Genomic DNA, 12,900 nt, shown 5'->3' on the forward strand with positions numbered 1-12,900 from the left:
CAAATATAATGAGACTAATTTACTAAATATCAAAAAATATTTTAAAGCTGAACATACACCATAGAAGGGCACTCATTTACTAAAGCAAAAAGAAATACACTGGTAAGAGGGACATCCACATCATCAATAATCTCAGTGATGAACGCCCTCTATAGGTTAGAACTGATGATGGTAGGATATAGAATTACAGAATTAGGCTCCCAAATTGTTAGGGAAAGGAGAGAATCCTTAAATAATAAAGTCAACATGGTATACTTAATCATCAGAAGCAAATCGGTGCAATTATTTTAATGAGTATTAGGGACAGACTGACAGCCAGGGGGGACTTAATTCACAGACAACAATGGAGATGGTTGATAGAGCATGGCTTTCACAGTGGCAGTAAAGATGGGTAGCCAACGATGGCTTAATTTATACAATCAAAAGAAATCAAGATGAATTATCAATGGTCTGAGGCAGTCACACCAATGGAGAGTTAAAATCTCTTACCCTCTTTTCATCTCTGATCCAGTTCTTAGACCAAGAACCCACTGACTGAGAGATTGAAAGGGACTCAACGGGAGAGCCCAACAACACCATGCCAATCATATATGATAATAATTTTCCCAGAGGAAATTATTGCCCAGAGAAAAGTGAAATACTCAAACATTTGAGGATACTTACTCCAAATTCTCACTAGCACCTAAGGCTTAAACATCATGCCCTCTATCCCCAGTTAGCATACAGAGGCATGTAATTAGTAGAATCCGGACCCAGATCTAGCTTATTATAGGTCCACTGGGTCCACAGACATACCTGTTGGTCAATACCTGGTCCTCAAATGTATAATTGGAATACATAAAATTGGTAGTTGTTAGAAACTCCACATATTTACTTGGCTTGTGGTATAAAAATTATTATGGGGGAATGCCAAATTGAACCATCAAAATTGCCATTTTAATCCAACATAATAATTCTAATATTGCATCTTAGGAAATGGTAGCAAACTAGTGTCACCCTTAAAGACCTAAAGGATGATGATTTGTTCATACCATCTTAACTCTATTCAATCTTCCAGTCTATTCCTCACAAAAACCAGATGGATCCTGGAGAGGAATCACAAATTCTACCAAAGAGTGGCCCTGATTGCAGCTGTTGTACTCAATGACATGTCTTTGCCACAGTAGATCAAGCCTTGGGTTCGGAATATGCCACTGAACTGGTGAATGCATTGTTCTCTGTTACTTTAAAGAAGGTAGGTCAGAAGCAATTCACATTCACAAGGGGCAGACAAACACATGCAGTTACAATCTTGTCTCAAGCTATGTTAACTCTTTCACATTCTGTTTAATATAATCCTAATAGAATTAGACCATTGGTCATTTCACAGAACATCACATGAGTGATTCCTAAAGAATTTCTGTTTTTACTTAGACTTGCCTTCTAAATAGGCTTTACTTTCCTGTCAACTTGTCAATGCATTTTATATTTTATGCATTATTTTAATCATTTTTATTGGAATAAGGAAATTTCTGCCACAGTACTAAAATTAGAATGCGATTAACTATAAGTGACTATTTCAATGTAAGTTATTATTTATATATCACCTATAAGACTAAATATACATACACTAAGTTATCATGATAATTTTGTTAGACAAATCTAACATGGTTGACAAACTAGCATTTTTTTTTTGTACCACTTCATTCTCTTCTCAATTTAGCATTTCAGACTGCAGTATTGGCATTATTAAAAGTTAAATTAAAAGACCTGGGAAAAAAATAATAATATTTAAAGCAAAAGAGCAGGAGAATACCTTAAAAAGATTAGCCTATTCTCATTTCAGAGTTCAACAATCCAACAAAACAATCAATTGGCTTGGGAAAAATAAAATCTTTCAAATTGTTTTATAGACATAGTTGAAATCTGCTATTAAACATATCAGATCTGTTGCTTTAATTTCTAAATTAAATATGGCAAAGCCACGACAAATTTTTATAAAAAATAGAATGGTCATTCCACTTTTTAAACCTCTATCTGGAAATAATAATAGATTGCTGAATGTATAAAAATACATGCATGTATGCACATATTTTTTCATATTTCTATACATTCTATAACAGAAATGTGAAAATCCACCTGCCTACTTTAAAATTCCTGAGAAAACATGTGACAGAAAGTTCAAAACAAAGGTTAAAACAACTTTTTCGTGATTTTAATAACATTTACATCCGATCTAGATTTTATGCTATAAAACTATCATATAAAGCAAATATTTATACTTAATATGTTTCTAGTGCTCTAAAATTATTTTTATTCTGATAATTTATATAAATAATGGGGTAAATTAACAAGAATTATCAAATACTGTGTTACAAATTAATTAGAGGGCAAAGAAAAAACTAAAATTGTGATTCACTAAGTATTACTCTGGGTGCTAGATAACAAAATGAATGTCTTTTTAAAAGTATAATTAAGAAAAGAGCTGAAGTCAAGTCTATGGAAGCAGGAGTGATGCAATCAGACAGATTCTTCATGCTTCATAAAGTAATTGTGAACATTTATACTAAGAAGGCCATATAGAATTGAACCGAGATTGTGTCTGTATGACTGTACTGATAATTTAAATAAATCAAATGTGCATATATAGTCAAGCCTCATTATGTGTGGATTCCGTTTTTGTAAATTTGCCTACTCACTAATATTTATCAGGAAACCCAAAATTAATACTTAAACATCTTCAGGTTATTCCAGAACATGTTAAGAGCCAAAATATTTGAGCTGCCTGATCCATGTGTTCCCAGCTGAGGTTCACCAAGGTGACCTTTGGCCTGTTAGCTCTCTTACCAGAGGATACAGGTGGGAGGGGCAGTGGAGTTAAGTGCAAGAAGCACTGGCTCTGGGGCCAGTTGGATGAGTATGAATCCCAACTCAGGCATCTTTTAGTGAGGCTGTCCCAGGTACGTACGTCACTTAACACTTCTGAACCGCACTGCCTCTTTTGTAAAATAAAGAAAACAGAATCTACCAGGATTAGTTATTTTGGTATTTTAGGTCATAATCTATGTGACATAATATACACATATACACACACACACAATTTTCCTTTGGAGCAATGGTTTAGTATTTGCTCACTTGGTGTTCATTGCAACTTTATAGAAGATAACTACCACAAATAATAAGATTCGACTAATTTCATACGCATACATATAAAAATTTATAGAATTTGGTTCTGAATTATACAAAGAGATATGATCTGAAATATTCTTAAATTGAATTTTCATCTGCTTCAGACATGAAGATATGCTCTTCTGTGAGCAGAGCTAGAAATGATTATACTATCTAGAGTTTGGAGCAAATAAAAATCATGCACTGATGATAAAATAAATCACAGACTTACGGTTAACAACATACTGCTGAAATAAAAATGCAAAACAAACAACAAAATTAAGTACCTTCTAAAATGTGGAAAAAATACTAGAGAAATATATTGCCTATGGCAACAATTTACTAATGATAGCTTTAAAAAAGCTGCTGAAAACTAAAATTTTATGAGACAAAAGGATAAGATTAAGCTCCAATGAATTTAGTTTCTAATTTAATAAAAATTATAGTTTTCAATTTTTATTTCCATATAACCAGAAAAGTGATGTTTTATGTTGTATTTATATATGCTGTTAGTTTATTTTACTGTTTATGATAGACATTATTAATAATAGATATGACAGATGATGGAACCAGGTTCCAGGGACATGTCAATCCATGTTTTATGTTGTACCTCCATTGGCAGTATACATCACCTATGGTCTACTGATGATTTTGAAAAAAGAAAATACTGCATGTGGGATTTGGGAGTGACCTGTATTTAGCATAACAGTACCCTGATGAATAAAATTTGAAGTCTGTAAAAAAAAGAAAAGAAAAAAGAAAAGAAAATCTTAGTTTGTTTTAGAGTATACCTATTACAATTCATAGTTTTGGTTAAGAATGAAAGATATCGAAAACTGATTAAAAAAATTATTTAAAATTGTGACCAATATCTGCTTCCTAAGATGCTTTGGTATTAAAATTACAATAGACTAATTTGCAATAGACTCCTTTTTGTTCCAGAAAACCACATACAGTCTATTTTTCGGTTATGCTAATGCAGATCAAATACCTATCACTTCCCGGGGAATATCTGAATGCAGTTAGAACATGAAAAGTTGAGTAGTGGTCTTTGTTCTACTATTCAAGACTGGGAAACAGTTAAGAGAGTGTACTGTATATCCCTTCATTGTAGTACTAGGCATTTTCTAGTGGACTCTCTCTGGGTGTTACTTGATTCTTAAATAATGTACACCTTTGATTGAATTTCTATTGACTAAACTATTATTCTGTCCATGGCAATGCAAATGATTCTTGTTTTTAGCAATGCAATAAATTTAATCTAGTAGAGAATATAAATATCTACATTAAATTCTAATTTGAACAGTTTTTGACATCTTACTGTTTACCCCAACAATTAAATTGAATAAAATCTTCAGCACATGTTAATTTTATATTTTATGAGTTTTATATATTATAAAATATAAAACTTATTTTATTTCATAAGTTATTTTATAAGTTTGATATTTTATAATTCATGATTTTATATTTTTGAAAATTATACCTTAAAACTAGGTTATAGTATTTTTCATGCAGATATATGCAGCCCAATAGTTTTACTGGATTTTTCTAAATAGAATGAAACTATACATGCTTATAGTACATTGCTGGCTCTTCTAAAGTTCTGTTTGCAACTTATCTGGAAATGCAGCATAGAAGAGCGCCATGTGACCATACAGATGTGCTCTTTATTACAAGTAATACTACAGAAGAATCTGAAAAAAACTGGGCTTGGCTATCCCATTGACATATTAATAGTTACTTTAAGTTTACAATTAATTAATTAATTAATTTTTGAAACGAAGGCAGGAAATGATCATAAGATAGTAGAAAGCAGAACAAAGTGACTAAAGCAGAGTATGTAATTTTTTAAATGAAAGTTGGAAAATACAAGAAAAATATTTGAAGGTAGCCTAGTATCATGGGCTAAATTTGTCTAACCTGTAAACAACACAAAACCATTTGCATTAAAAGTATTGGAGGAAAAGAAGCAGAACTGATGTCAAACAAAAAACATGAGTTCAAAGCTTAATTCCATACTTTATTTGCTGTGTCACCTTGAGGAAGTCAACTAATATCTCTGAGCCATGAAGGCCCTTCCTATCTGCCTCTTGGAATTTTGAGGATTAAATGAGATAGAGCATAGAAAAGCACTTGTAAACTCATTAGCACCATGAAAATGCTAATTATGTGTATTCATAAAGATCAGAAGAATAGCTTTTTAACCAAAAAAAGAAAAAAAAACAAAAAACTGTTCTTTTTGATAAGTGAATTTTTGAGATGTTCTCACTGATCCTTTAGTTACACACAGGCTAAGATTATATAATGCATTTGTATATTTCTACTCTTTCAATAAATTTCTTTGAATCTTTTCCAGTATTGCTATTTTTCTGTTACCTTCAAACATAGCACATTCCAAGAATATTTTCTTCCCTACCACATAAAATCCAGCTAATACTTTCGGCTATAATATAATCTATCTATGGATACATTATACATTTTAAGTTTACTGATATTTTTCTTAGTTTATTAAGTCATCCTGATTTTTGGCATAAAACAGAAGCAGCCTTTTATATATTTTCACATATTGGTTTTTATATTAGAAGAAAAACATTTGAACATGAAAGACACTGATGTACATATACAGCCAACTCATTTTTTTCTGCGTGGGCTGAGATAACTAATGCCTACTTTGAAAATATTAGATCGGCATACAAAAAAGTGTTGGAAAACTTGACAGATGTCTGTTCCTTGGCCAAAATTCCAGTTCTATCTCTTCCTCATATGAAATATTTCTCTGCAACTAAAACAATTGGCAACTGATGAGTTTATAGTTCTTTGAAGGGCTGTAAGTGGTTGGATGTGATTTTCTGCCTTTGTCTTTAATGAACCACAATCTTTAGATATTTTCAAAGAAGTCTTTTACTCTGAATATCCACCTTTATCATTATATTTTGTCAGAAAAGTGTTAACTTGAATATATGTTATTTCTTCCAAACGGCATTGCTATTATGTGGCTTATAATTTCTTTATCCACATTTACTGTGGTGTCCACAGTTACTGTGGTTTCCATCACATCTGTCTACTTGTTCTGTTCCCCTTCTTTACAACACATTTTTCTAAGAGTAGTACAACAAAACTCTTTCAGAACAAATTTAATCTTCCATGATTTTTTTGGTAGTGATTTTATTACTAGTTCTTATTATATTAACTATGCATTTAAGAACATTTAAACATTTCTATCTGATTTTCTCCTGAATTTCTAGTCTCCTTTTAACTAATTATAGTCATTGGTGATTAAATCATTATTATATTCTTGTTAAAAAATTCCACCGTAATAGTAACTACTAAATTCATATACATATATTGCAAAGCAGCATTTCCCAGATGATAACTCATTTCCATTTCCTGAGAAGTGGTCTCTTTGGAGAGCAGATGACTAGGAGACAGCCGCCTATACAGACACAAACATTTCTGTACTGAGCACTAAGTAAGTCTCTGTGCTGTAGAGAAATTTAAGTGTTGAGTCTGTGGTTTCAGGTTCATAGTTTTTATATTAACATATGAAAAAGTCTGATAAAATTGTGCCAATTTATATTTAGTTCACTTAATTATTCTTTTAGAGCCTTAGGCGTATAACTCCTTTGTTAAGCAACTCCTTGGGCCTAAAAATCTGAATCTGAATTCCATCCCATTATGTTTGTGGTTCTAAGTTACATAAAATCTCTAAATTTTTTAATTTAGAAAATAAGGATTATATCAATGGCTGCATTGTGGAGTTGTTGGGAAGAGTCAATTAGATGATGTATATGAGAATTTTATAAATAGTCAAGTATTATATGAAAATATGCTCATTTTTTATGTCATTTCCAGTTATAACATCCACACACTCAGGTTTGTGTAACATGTCATCAAAAGGATAAGACTGAAAAAAGCTATTATTCCTATATTTCCTAATATATGGTTGCCAGATTAATAAAATATGAAAAATACATTTTATCAATAATATACTAAGCAAATATATATTTCATTTGATGTCACATAAAAGCAAAGCAATATTGTTACCAAATAAAGGTCTGCTGCCTGATGCGCATAGAAGTCAAAACTATGATACCATTTTTTTGAGAAAAAGAGAAAATTTTTAATTCTGAATCAACTCACAGGAGACACTGCTCAAATCTGTCTCCCCAAACCAGGGTTCAGGTTGGGTCTTTACGGAGTTAGTGGGAACAGTTTTGTGAAAATGCTGGCGGAGTAAGTTTTAATTAAAGGACCTTGGAACTTGGCCATTTATGGTAAGGGGCACCAGCACTGAATCTTCTCAGGCAATGAACCCTTCGCTTCCAAAAGGGTTTCAGTATCAAGTTCCAGTTATGTCCCAGTCCTTTGAGTACATGTAGAGGGCTGGGGAGTGTGACTGGTTCTGCGTGCAGCTAGAGATCAAAGTTCTCTCCTCTGCACATGCTTTGGCTGCATGACTTGTGATTTTGGTCTGTTGTCTCTGAAAAGCAACTCAGTGTCTTATCAGAAACAGGATAGGACCATTTTGAGCACCTTCAGCAGTTATAATATTTTCTTATCACGTTTAGTTCATATATATCTAAATGTTTAGGTTTATATGAGTATTGTCTAACACTATTATTTCAATCTTTTAGAAGTTAAAAGAGCACATCGAATGCGACTTGTGATCTTTTTATTAAATGGGGCTTTGATTTATTTTTATTAGCATTGGCTACTTACTCTTCTAACTCCCTCATCACTCTTCTTGCTTTCAAGTTTTCTAATGAAAGAATTCTTAACTTTGTTTTTTGGTAGGTAAGGTGTTTTCCCCCCAGGTTTTCTCTTTGTTTTGGGTTTTATATAGGTTGAATATGATAGGGTTTTGTTGTTGTTGCTGTTGTTTTGTTAATCTGTTTGTTTTATTTTATTGATATTTTATCTTTTTTTGTGTGTTCTCTAAACATCCTGAACATATGGTTTAGTGTCATTACTTTTGGAAAGTTTTCAGAGAGTATTTTTTCTGCCCCATTCTCTCTTCTCCTTCTGGTATTCCAATTATGAATGTGTTACATGTTTTGATATTTCCCCATAGTTTCTGGACATTCCTTTTTTATTATTATTTTTTTCTCTTCACATTTCTGTTTGGAAAGTTTCTATGATCCGTCTTCAAGTTCATTAATTCTTTCTTTGTGTTGAGTATACAGCCCATTGAAAACATTCTTTACTTTTGTTACTGTGGTTTTCATTTTGAGCACTTCCTTTTGATTTTGGTTTCATAGCTCTCATCTATTTGAAGACTTTGCCTTTTGGTCTTGCACATTTCTCTTTTGTACACTAGAATGCTTACTATATTAATTATAGTTATTTTTTATTCTGTATAATATATATCTTTATTATATCACATCATATAAATTCTAATCTGTGTCTTATCTGAGTCTGGTACTGATGCTTATTTTGTTTCTTTTCACTGTGTTTTTCTTGCCTTTGGCATTTATTGTACATCTTTGTTGAAAGTAGCACATGTTGAATAGAGTAAAATATATTGAGGTAAATAGGCCTTTAGTGAGAGGATTTGCATTAATACAGCTAGGAGTTGAGCTGTGTTTAATGTGTATTGTAGTTGTAGATATGAGAGGCTTCAAATTTCCCTAATATCTTTGTTTTTATCTTCAGTCTTTGTTTTGAGATTTCTCTTTGCACTCTTGCTCAAAGAAAGTCTTAAGTCTTATAACTTATGTTTAGCTATAATCCACTGTTACAATACCGAAGGTTTACTGTTGTGGTGGTAGTATGTGGAGGAAGAAAAACATTCCATAATCTTCTGATTAAGACTCAGTCTTTTAGTTGGACTGTGTCTTATAGGTATTCGATATTCACAAGTATTTCCGTCCTTCCTCCAGGGGTAAAGTTTTGGTTTTGGTTTTGGTTGTTCTTTTTGTATCATTTACTTCATTCCTGGAGTGTTCCCAGTCTATTTCATTGAAGCTCTACCTCCTGGTGACTACATTTCTGCTTCTCCCCTATTCCCTATACCTTAAGTATGACAGGAAGACCAGAGAAACTCAGGTTTAAAAATGTTTCAGCATTGCCCTGGAGGAATCTTTCCCTCTAAAAATAGAGCTTTGTTATGGAGAAAAAAATGAGAGGGTTATACTTTGGCTACTTTTCCTCTTCCCTCTGCAATGGCCTTGAGGGCCTTCTTCTTGGAGCTTCCTTGTAAGAACCTGGTAGGGTTCTGAGAGAGAAAATCCATGGAAAAAGAGGGAGACCTCCTAGATTTCAGCCCCCAGGAGTTGTTCGGTTTCACTATTATTCATGCTCAGCCTCTAACAGCAATTCATTCCAATTACTCCTAAGGCTTCCAGTGGCTTCTGCCTCTTCTAAATAATGTCAGGTACCCTATCTCTCTGTATGTAACTGTCTCTTTATATTTTTCTTGTGGTAGTTTTCCTTGTTACCTTAGTCTTTTAGAGTACAAGAAAAATTAAGGATTTTCAGTTTCTCTAGTTTTTGTTTTACCATATTCTGTTCACACCACCTGATTCACCATGTTATATAATTTCATGGGTAAGATGTTATGAAGTAAATCACCTTTCATCAATGGAATTACCACTTTCAATTTAATTCTTTGAATAATTTTCTTTTACAACATACAAACCATTAACAGGTCAATGAACAAAAAGCAACTCTTGGTTTATTTCTTTTACTCTCCCAACTTCTTTCTTTCCCCACATCTTGCAACATTAAAAAAAAAAAAAAAAAAAAAAGACACTCCAGTCAATTCCTGTTACTCCTAAATCTTTCTGTTACTAAAATTGAAGTAATGTATTCTTTTATTTTCATTGAGATGAATGATGAATACAAAATTGGTTTTGAAACTGATGTCTGGCCAATACAATCACTAGAAATGCAAAAGCATTAATCTGATACATGGGTGGTGCTGCAAGCTCATCTAAAATAGGATATTCCAGAAGACAAGTTAAAGAAGAAGAACCATTATATATGAACTCTGTCATCATAATTCATCATGTTGTCCTGCACAATTAAAGGACACTTCTGTTATTTTTGCTTCTTGCATTAAGATCCAAGTCAACTAGTCTATTCCCCTGGAGTGCTTTCTGATAAATCTTCCCCAACAGTTTCAATTTACTTTCTCCACTAAGCCAGACAAATATATGCAATTGACAAAACTTGAAAGGTTGAAAAGATGGTATGTAAAATGATCCATGGGCAATAAGTGTAAGACTAATAGGAATTAATTTTACTCTTGGTAGTTTAATAATGATTGGAGTTGAGAGATGGGGTCAGTTGGGAATAATTAGCAGAGAAGTGACAAAGAGAAAATTCTGAATGTCTTAAATTAAATTACAGCAGAAGGTGGAAGAAAGAGATAAGAGAGGTTAATCTATTAATAGCCACAAGCCAAAACAAACAAAATACTACTTACATTCCTGAATGTATGTTGAAACTTTGAATTAATTTCCAGGTGGCTATTTACAAAATTATCTATAGAGCAAAGCTGAATAGCGAACCAACGGTCTCTATCACATCTTGCTTGTCCATGAAGTTTCTGGACTGTTACCCATAAGTAATCAAAAAAAGCATACACTTCTTCCTTAGGAACTATGTACCTATCCCTGCTTTACCTTCTCCCACTCCCTTTATCTATAGCCAATGCATATTCTTTCAAAACAATTTACATTTTTCTTCCCCAAACTTAATGTATAAAAGAGACCCATCAGCACCGGGATGGCAAACATGTTGTCTTCTCCATCTCGACCTGCTGCTGGTGGTTTAAATCATATGCCCTGGGACCTGGTCCTTTTTATGGCTGGCAGGTGGCTCAATAAACCTTTTCTTTAAGAAAAGTATTTAGCCATGAAGGTTTTGTTTGTTTGTTTAACAGAAGTAGAACTGGTAGGTCATTTGTATCACCTCTTCCTCAGCAAGAGATTTAAGTTGACTAAAAACCATCTAGTGATTCATAAGTACCTTTTAGAAATAATCCCACAATAGCTCTGAACAATTTTCAGAATGTCTCGTACTTTCTAGTTTGGTAGTTGACAATCAGATCTTCTTTTTGATCGTTGTTGGGTAAATGGAGCATATTCATTATATCTGTATTGCTCTCTAGTCTTTTCATTTGAGCCAGTGTACGCTTTTTTAAGAAAAGAAAAAGATAACAGAGGCATATTATTTCAGACACGCATAAAAGTTGTAAAGTGATTAGATATAGGTGAAAAAATGTTTTTGATTTATGACTCAACCAGTTTATCCATGAGTATCCACAGATGGCCCCACATGAATAAGCCCACCATGGTTAAAGAATATGTGGTACCATATAAAGGAAAGTTTGGCAATTATCTAGTAAACTTAAGTTAGGGAAACAGCACTTTTGAATAGATCCAATATTAAATCCATTCAGTTTTCGGATTATCAAGGTGCAAGTTTACATATTAAATTTGAATAATAAGATTCTTCTGTTATATAAAATTGATACTTAGATCAAATTCTACTTTAGAGAATTTTATCCTTTATTTTTATTAACTGCCTCTAAAATCATCCCCTCCTAAAACAATTGTCTTCTAACATCAAAAATCATTTCAAACTTCTTTCATACAAAGTCATGTTCACAGGCTAAATTTGTGAAAATAAATTTCATCAGCTCAATGATCTACCATGTCTTAGGTAATTAACATATTTTAGTTTACATAAACATTACCACCCATTCACTTATTGATGAAGTGAGAAACGGAAATGTTGAGTAACTTAAATCAGACCTATACTTAGTGAGCAGCTTATCTAAGATTAGAAATTGAGTTATTTTGCTATATCATGATACCTTTATGCAAACTCCCTGAGGTATCATGTTTTATAGACAGATATTCAGGATATAGAAAGTCATATGCCAAATAGCTAGATTTTTAAAAATACAGTAATTAAGTTTCTGTGAAATTTCTTACTCTGCGTAGTAAGAGAGTTACAAGAAATTCTGTTTGGAAGAAATGTACAACTGGATTTCTTTGTATGGTGAAAGTAGAAAGCATTGGTAGTAAGTCGCATGATTGTTTAAAAATATACAAACAAACCAAAAATGTCTGTAGTCTTAATTGAGTGGTATTGACGTGACTACTCCATAATCCTTACAAAGCTTTTACTGGAAGCCCCTCTAAATTGTATGTCATGGTAAAAATGACCTAGGCAAACAAATTATTTCTCTTATTACAGAAATGTATGATATCAAAAACATTGTAGCTATAAAATGAAATCTTAAAGTAAGCATATAGATAGCGTAACAATATGAATAAACATGAGTGATGGATTGAGTTGTCCAACAGCCAGCATGAGCAGAAAAACCAACTGACTTGAACGAAGGATCTCAGCAGAGGAAGATTTATGTTATTCAGCTGAATTACATTTCTTTATAGACCACTGCAGATGGGTTGCAGGAAAAGCAGCCATCTATCCGATTTCAATAGACTGTGTGCTAGTACTATAGATATACCATTAATTCATTGCCAGGGGTTGCTGTAGGCATACAACTGGCTTTGTTCTCTGATAGTCTCCTTCAGTTTAAATAAAAATGCCATTTACCAGAGTGTCAAATAAGTAGGGCCCATATAACACTATAATCAAGTTTCAGTGACATTACATATTTTAGCCTCGATATGGAAAATGGTTAAGTCAGCAGAGACAATCTGCAGAACTCTGCTGCCCCTGAGAGCCACTTATAATTTATCAGGTAGTTATTGTCTTTTATGTGTCAATAATAAT

Source organism: Pteropus vampyrus, unplaced genomic scaffold, assembly GCF_000151845.1.
Source record: "Pteropus vampyrus isolate Shadow unplaced genomic scaffold, Pvam_2.0 Scaffold57, whole genome shotgun sequence".
NCBI classification, from domain to species: domain Eukaryota; kingdom Metazoa; phylum Chordata; class Mammalia; order Chiroptera; family Pteropodidae; genus Pteropus; species Pteropus vampyrus.